Source organism: Haliaeetus albicilla, chromosome 19, assembly GCF_947461875.1.
Source record: "Haliaeetus albicilla chromosome 19, bHalAlb1.1, whole genome shotgun sequence".
NCBI classification, from domain to species: domain Eukaryota; kingdom Metazoa; phylum Chordata; class Aves; order Accipitriformes; family Accipitridae; genus Haliaeetus; species Haliaeetus albicilla.
This window is the reverse complement of record NC_091501.1, coordinates 741,468-747,467: the sequence shown is the minus strand read 5'-3', so window position 1 is coordinate 747,467 and position 6,000 is coordinate 741,468. Positions and strand designations below refer to the sequence as shown.

At 50.4% G+C, this 6,000-nt stretch overlaps 1 protein-coding gene across 7 annotated transcripts in view; it reads left to right on the top strand.

Annotated features, from left to right (window-relative positions):
• Positions 1-234: 234 nt before the first annotated feature.
• The window catches only part of ZC3H7B (zinc finger CCCH-type containing 7B), a 51,755-nt gene continuing 45,989 nt past the window's right edge, over positions 235-6,000 (top strand). For 3 of the 7 annotated variants that reach the window (XM_069807129.1, XM_069807125.1, XM_069807126.1), the window contains exon 1: positions 236-694. The gene's annotated coding sequence lies outside the window, so the exon portion shown is untranslated. Of the gene's footprint in view, positions 695-1,393; positions 1,427-6,000 lie in introns of those variants that run through there. The other 4 variants (XM_069807128.1, XM_069807127.1, XM_069807123.1 and 1 more) reach the window with 3 other exon arrangements.

Genomic DNA, 6,000 nt, shown 5'->3' with positions numbered 1-6,000 from the left:
AGCAGTGCGGGGTGGAGTAAGTAAGGTCTGGCTAGAATAGATAATTGCTCTGCCATAAGCAATGGCTCTGGCCCCCTTCCAGCAAACATACATGGGTGGGCAAAAGGGTCTCTGCTTCACGTATATGATAATCCCATGGCGGGGGGGTGTCTCGTAATTCAGTTCATTGCTGTGCTTCGCATGCATGCAATCGCTCTGCAGAGGCAGCTTTCCTTTCTTTTGGGGTATATTTTATATATCAGCAAAGACAACCAGGAAGAAAAATGTTGCATTAAAATAAGAACAGAGCCTCGACTGCTTAAGCCCTTTCATTTTTATTTTTCTTTTTTTTTAAGCCTAATTCACCTTAAAGAATCTCAAAACCAACCACAAGGGAAAGATCTGTGAATTTTTGTAATGGAAAGCGGTAGCCTCTAGGGCCCAGAGGATATGCAGGGAGGCATTTTCTCTTGCTGGTGCAGCTGAGAGCGAGCGAGCGAGCGAGACCTGGAAATGAAAGTAAAGAGATCAGAAGGCACATGGAGGGAGCTGCAGGGGCAGCCGATCCAGAAGCAGAATGCTGCCTTCTATAATTAAATAGCACTTACTATTATTATTACTTCTAGTAATAATACATTAATAATATCTCTAGTAATACAATACCATTTATCAAGGAAAGTTTATACATAGTGTGGGAGGGAAAACCCAAGGAGAGGTGAGTCCTTTATTATTATTTTGGGGGGGATTATTTTTGTCTTAAACCATTTCTGTATGTGTGTGTGTTTGTGTATGTAGAAAGGGGTGGACTCGAGAAACAAGAAAATCTGGATGTTGCTTCATTAGAAAGTAAAGGTTTCAGATAGTAACTGCATGGATGAAACGTTGTGTAATTGCAAATAAAAAAAAAAGTGGTGAAAAATAATATGGGCGAGATTTTGAAGCTAACCCCCTCTTCCGCCAAAAATGTGGGGTTTGCAAAAAAATAATTGTCAGAGATCCTAATCCCACCCCCTGGAAAAAATGTGGTAGTAGTCTAGAAGTGGATAGCTAGGGGAAAAGCCCCTGGGTTTGTATGAAAAACTTAGTATTAATTGCGTTTGTGCCTGTTTGTGGTTTGTGGGTTTGAGAGCTGTGTTCAGGTCTGTATTTAGGCTGCAGTTTTCCCCCTCTTGTTTGGTATAAACCCCATGAAGCAGCAGAGGAGCCCTTGTGGAATAGCTTTCCAGATGCACCTTCCGTAGGGGCTTGTAAAGTTTATCAAATAAGAAGGTTGTGGGATTTTTTTAAATTTTCTTTTCCTCCCCCCCCCCCAATTCTTCAATGCTTTAGACAGTTTCCGGGTGGCAGGGGAGGTTTTGGTTTTTTTTTTAATCTTAAAGCCGCCTCCCAGACTCCTGGAGATGTGTGATTCTCATTTAAGCGGATGGGGGGTGGGGAAGGAGGAAGAGTATGTTGTGGTTTGTTTTCCTTTCCCCGGGGGAGCCTGGATATCTCCTGCCGCGGGAGACCCCTCCCAGCAGGACCGGGGCGGCGGGCGATGCCGGGGTGCCGGCGCCCGGCCGGGCCGCGGGGGGTGCGGGCGGCGCGGCCGGCCCCTCTCCGTCCCGGCCGGCCGAGGTGGCGCTTTTGTCCGCGGCGGCGGCTAGGCAAGGCCGGGGATCGGCGGCCTAGTGCTGGGGGTGGGGAGGAGGCGAGCGGCGGCTCCCACTCCACCCGTGTTGGGAAGAAGACCCGGGATTTAATTTTTAAAACGAGGCAGGGGAGGGCCAGCTGGGTGGGCACGAAACCAGGAGCAAGTGGCCGAGGGACGGGCAGCGTCACCCCGCCGCCTCCTCCTCCTCACTCCTCGGCTGCACTGCGGTGCCCCGCGGGCTGGGCCTGGTGGGCCGGGGCAGGAGGAGGGGTGGCCTGCAGGGCACGGAGGGGCTACGCGTGGGGTGGCCTGCAGTACAGGGGGTGTTACGTGTGGGGCACACGGCTGGAGGGAGCTGAAAATGGGGTGATGGGGGCCGGGGTGGTCTCTTGAGGCTTTGACCACCACCTCCGTCCCCCTCCCCGGGCAACTTGCGTTCGCTGCTTTTCTTTTCGGCTGGGGGTGAGGGGATTGTCGCCACCTCGCCCTGTATTCACTGGAGGTGTTGCTGGGTGAAGCCGGTGGTGCCCTGATGACGGCCGTCCCGGTGTGGCTGTGGGGCAGGAGTAGGACCGGCAGGGTGCTGGGGTGTGGGAGAGCGGCCATGGAGGTACCTTGGGGTGGTGGGTGCATGGAGGGACGGGGTTGTCAGGCCCAGTGGGCCCAGCACGGTGGTGGGGACTCCCGGAGCTGTCGGCTGCGAGAAGCGTTCAAACCCAGGGAGTGGGGGCATGGCAGAGGGCAGCCACGGGAGCAAGCGGGGGCCCATGTTTGTAGTGGGCTGTGCGGCTCGTCTTCTGCTTGACGTGAGTCCGGTTACCCATCCTGCTGCACCACTGAGGTGGCCATACTGCGGCCAGTGAAAGACCATCTTACAGACTAGTGCATCCTGGAGCCTTTTGCCTGGAGGAGAGTGCATGCAGCCTGGGGCTGAGCTCCGTTCTCAGCTCTACAACCTGCCACTTGCATCTTGGTGCACTTATTTCTGGCTGAAATGTTACAGTCAAAGCCTGGAAGTCAGTCAAGTGTGAACTCATGGCCATCCCAGAAATATAGTATGAAAAACTTTGCCCAAATTCGTCTCTGGCAGGGTTGGGAATAACACCCAGGTCCTTGATAAGGTAAATTCAAGTCTTTCTGTTCATCTCATAGTGTCTCGTAGAGTGTATCTACCCAGTTTGTGATTGAGTCACTCTGTTTACTGGCTCATGCTTCCTTCTGAAGGCAAGAAAACCATTTTGCCTGTCTGCAGCATTTTATTTCTGTCTGGCAAATAGTTTGTAACTCATTGACAAACTATGAATAAAGTCCTTTCTAGATGTTGGACCAAAGAGGATAAACATCTCTGGACTGGAAGGATAAGAGCTTTGTAGTGGAGATATAAATACTCTAGATTCAAATTCTGCTGGTGATTTGAGCAGACAAGTCTGGACAGACAGATGTGGTGGGCGAAAAAAAAGAGGATGCTTAGGCACACTGCTTCATGAAATGTTTTCCACTGCGTTTCTAAAAATATTTGAAAGACTGAGAAAACAAAAGCTAAACAGGCTCTGCGCTTAAAATTAATTATGCATCAGCCATGGTATGGCGTGCAGCAGAACTGAAGTATTGCATGTATGGGTGGCTCACTGTGTGTTGGGTTTGCCAGCGTAACGAGTGTGCGGCTTGGTCCGAGGGTCAAATGGGACACCGTGGAGAGGCTGCAACGACATGGGGAGACAGAAGTGACCGAGTTTGCCAGGGACGTGGCAGGGGAGGAGGCGTGAGGAGCAAAAGGAGCCCAAATGGTAGCCTCCAGCAGTGGCGGGGCAGGCAGGACAGGGGAGAGGTCTGCCACGCGTAGGGGAGGGTGCTGGTGTGGAGTCTGATGGAAAGGGAAAGGTGGTTATTCCCGAGAGATGTGAAAGAAGTTGTTAGGGCAGCAGCATGTGGTGTGCATTTTGTGGGTGTAGCCATGAGGAGATGAGTCTTATGTGCAGATTTGTGACATAAGCCTGAAGGTGTGTCGGAGCTTAACAGGAGAAGCTGGTCACCCACTTGGAAGGAGAAAGGAATGTGGGGCAGTATCAAGGAGCAACAGTCTGGAGTGGAGATCAGACCTGTGGTTTTTGTCTAAAGAAGGCAATGGAAGGTCTTAGGTTGGAGAACGTTCACTGTGGAAGATGAGGGCAGGATTGCAGAGAGTAAACAGCATGCAGGGCACAGAGGGGTTTTTTTAGGAGGGTTTTGTAGCAAGGATCAAAACTGTAGCTGGGCATTGTGGGACTTACAGAGGTGTGGTAGGTTGGTCAGCTATCCACATGGAGCAAGGATGGAGATACGTATATTGGATGCAGTGGCAATGGTGGTGAGGAGAGAAAAAACAGTAGGGGAGCTCTAGGATGCAAGAAGAGTTGGGTAGCTCTAGGAAGGAGATGTTCTGGAGCCTTTCCCTGTAGTTCTTTGGCTCCACTCCAGCTTTTGGTGGTAATGTTTGAATGCCCTTCTCTGTGGGTGAGCAAGAGTAACCAGTGCTCCTTGTAACACATGCCCACATCCTGTTGTGTAGGATGTTTTAGCAGTGGGGTCAGGGTAGCCATGAAAGCAGGTACTGATCTCTTCGCTCCCTGCAGTAGTGTTTTAAAAGCTGAGCTCAGAAGCAGAGGTTGAAGCTTCTGTGCGTATCAGAAGCTTTTCAAGGTGATGATCTGTTTTGTGGATACACATAATTGTGAAGGTGTGCCACAGCATTTTTGGAGTGCAGCCACTGACTTTGTGATGACCAGCCAGTGTCAACTGCTCTCCCCACAGTTCCCAATAATCTCCCTCTTTATCAGATCCGTGGGCTGCCGCTTCACTTCCCTGACTTTTGTTCTCTCCAGTGTGGCTCATGTCAGGGAGCAGCAAGAGCAGGGCTGCTCCTCCAGGGAGGACAAGCTAGGAGCCGAAGGCGATGATGACGGCCGCCAGCAGTGCCCTCGCTAACTAGGGTACAGTCCCACCATATCTGAACAGCGCAGGCAGAACAAGTTGCTGATAGCAGGGGTCCATTGACAGTCCCAAAGAAGATGAGGTGGTGAATCGGGTCTAGGGTTCACCCAAGGAGTCCAGCAGTAGGAGATGGTGCTAGAGACAGGACTGGAGACAAGCTGCCTACAGTGCAGGTCCAAGGTTTTTCCAGGAGAGAGGGCTGAGGACAGGTCCACCTATAGTATAGCTCAGACAAGGCAGTATGCCTGGACTTGAGCTGAAATGGAGCTCCTGGACCATGAATGGGCAGAGGGTGCGTAGGTGAGGGTCCAAGGTGAGACCCTAAGGTTTGGGGCATTTCAAGCCTGTTAGTGCACTCAGGGACCAGACAGCTAGAAATTCCTCCTTCCTCCCTGTGGTTTCCCCCATGAGCCATTGTGAAGGTCCACTTGACTCTTTTGCTCCCCGTCCCCCAGTTTATCTCTTGTGTTTATCTCTTGTCATTTCCCATGGCGGCTCTTTCCCCACCCTTGTCTCTGATGGCCCTCGCAGTTCTCCTGCAGTGGTCTAGGGTTGCTCTGTCCTCTTTCATGGCTTTCACTGCTGTCTATGTGGAAATGGTTCCTACTGCTCCTTTTCACCTTGTCTTTTTTCTCTCTCTTACTTCTTCTGTCTTTCCAGAATTTCATACAAGGAGAAGTATCAAATGAATTGCCTCTGTCTCTTATTCTACCCCTCAAGCCTCTCTGCCTGTGGTGTTGGTGATCATATAAACCTCACAATCTCCTTGTTAAATTTCCTTCTTTCTTCCTGATTGCTCATTATCCAGGCTATCTATAAATCATTCCAGGCCTTCTGTTGGTGTTGTGCTGAAGTCTACCTGCTCCGTCGCTTCTGTTAAAAGCCTTTGTAGAGATGCTGATCATCACTCACCTTGTCTGTTGGCTTTCCCTTTCTTGCTGCACTGCCCATCCCGTTCCAAATGCAGCTGCTTAAAATCTTCTACCTGGTGCTCAGACCCGATTGCTCTCAAATTTAATGTCTGATGACTTACAAACTGCACAGTGTCACTTGCAAGCTCTTGCTTTCTTCTGCTGCCACTTATTTCTGGTCTTTCTCTTGTTCCTGCTTTTCCCCCTTCCCCCAACTCTCCTTCTTGTTAAAGGGCAGGTATCAATTCTTCTACATTTTGCATGGCACAGAGCACAATCAATAAGGGCTTGCCGAGTTGTCAGGATTGATTTTCACATACCTTAAAGGTCCCTTCACCCTTTTCCAGACTGAACATGCCAGAGATACTGTAAGATACCTTAGGGATGGTCTTAATGTAAAAGGGAGCTGTGAGATAATGCTCTCCAAGCTGTTGTAGAGTTAGAGAAATTACTTTTGTTTTTCCTGTGATCTCTTCAGAGGCAATCCCAGGCTTGGAACGCACAACA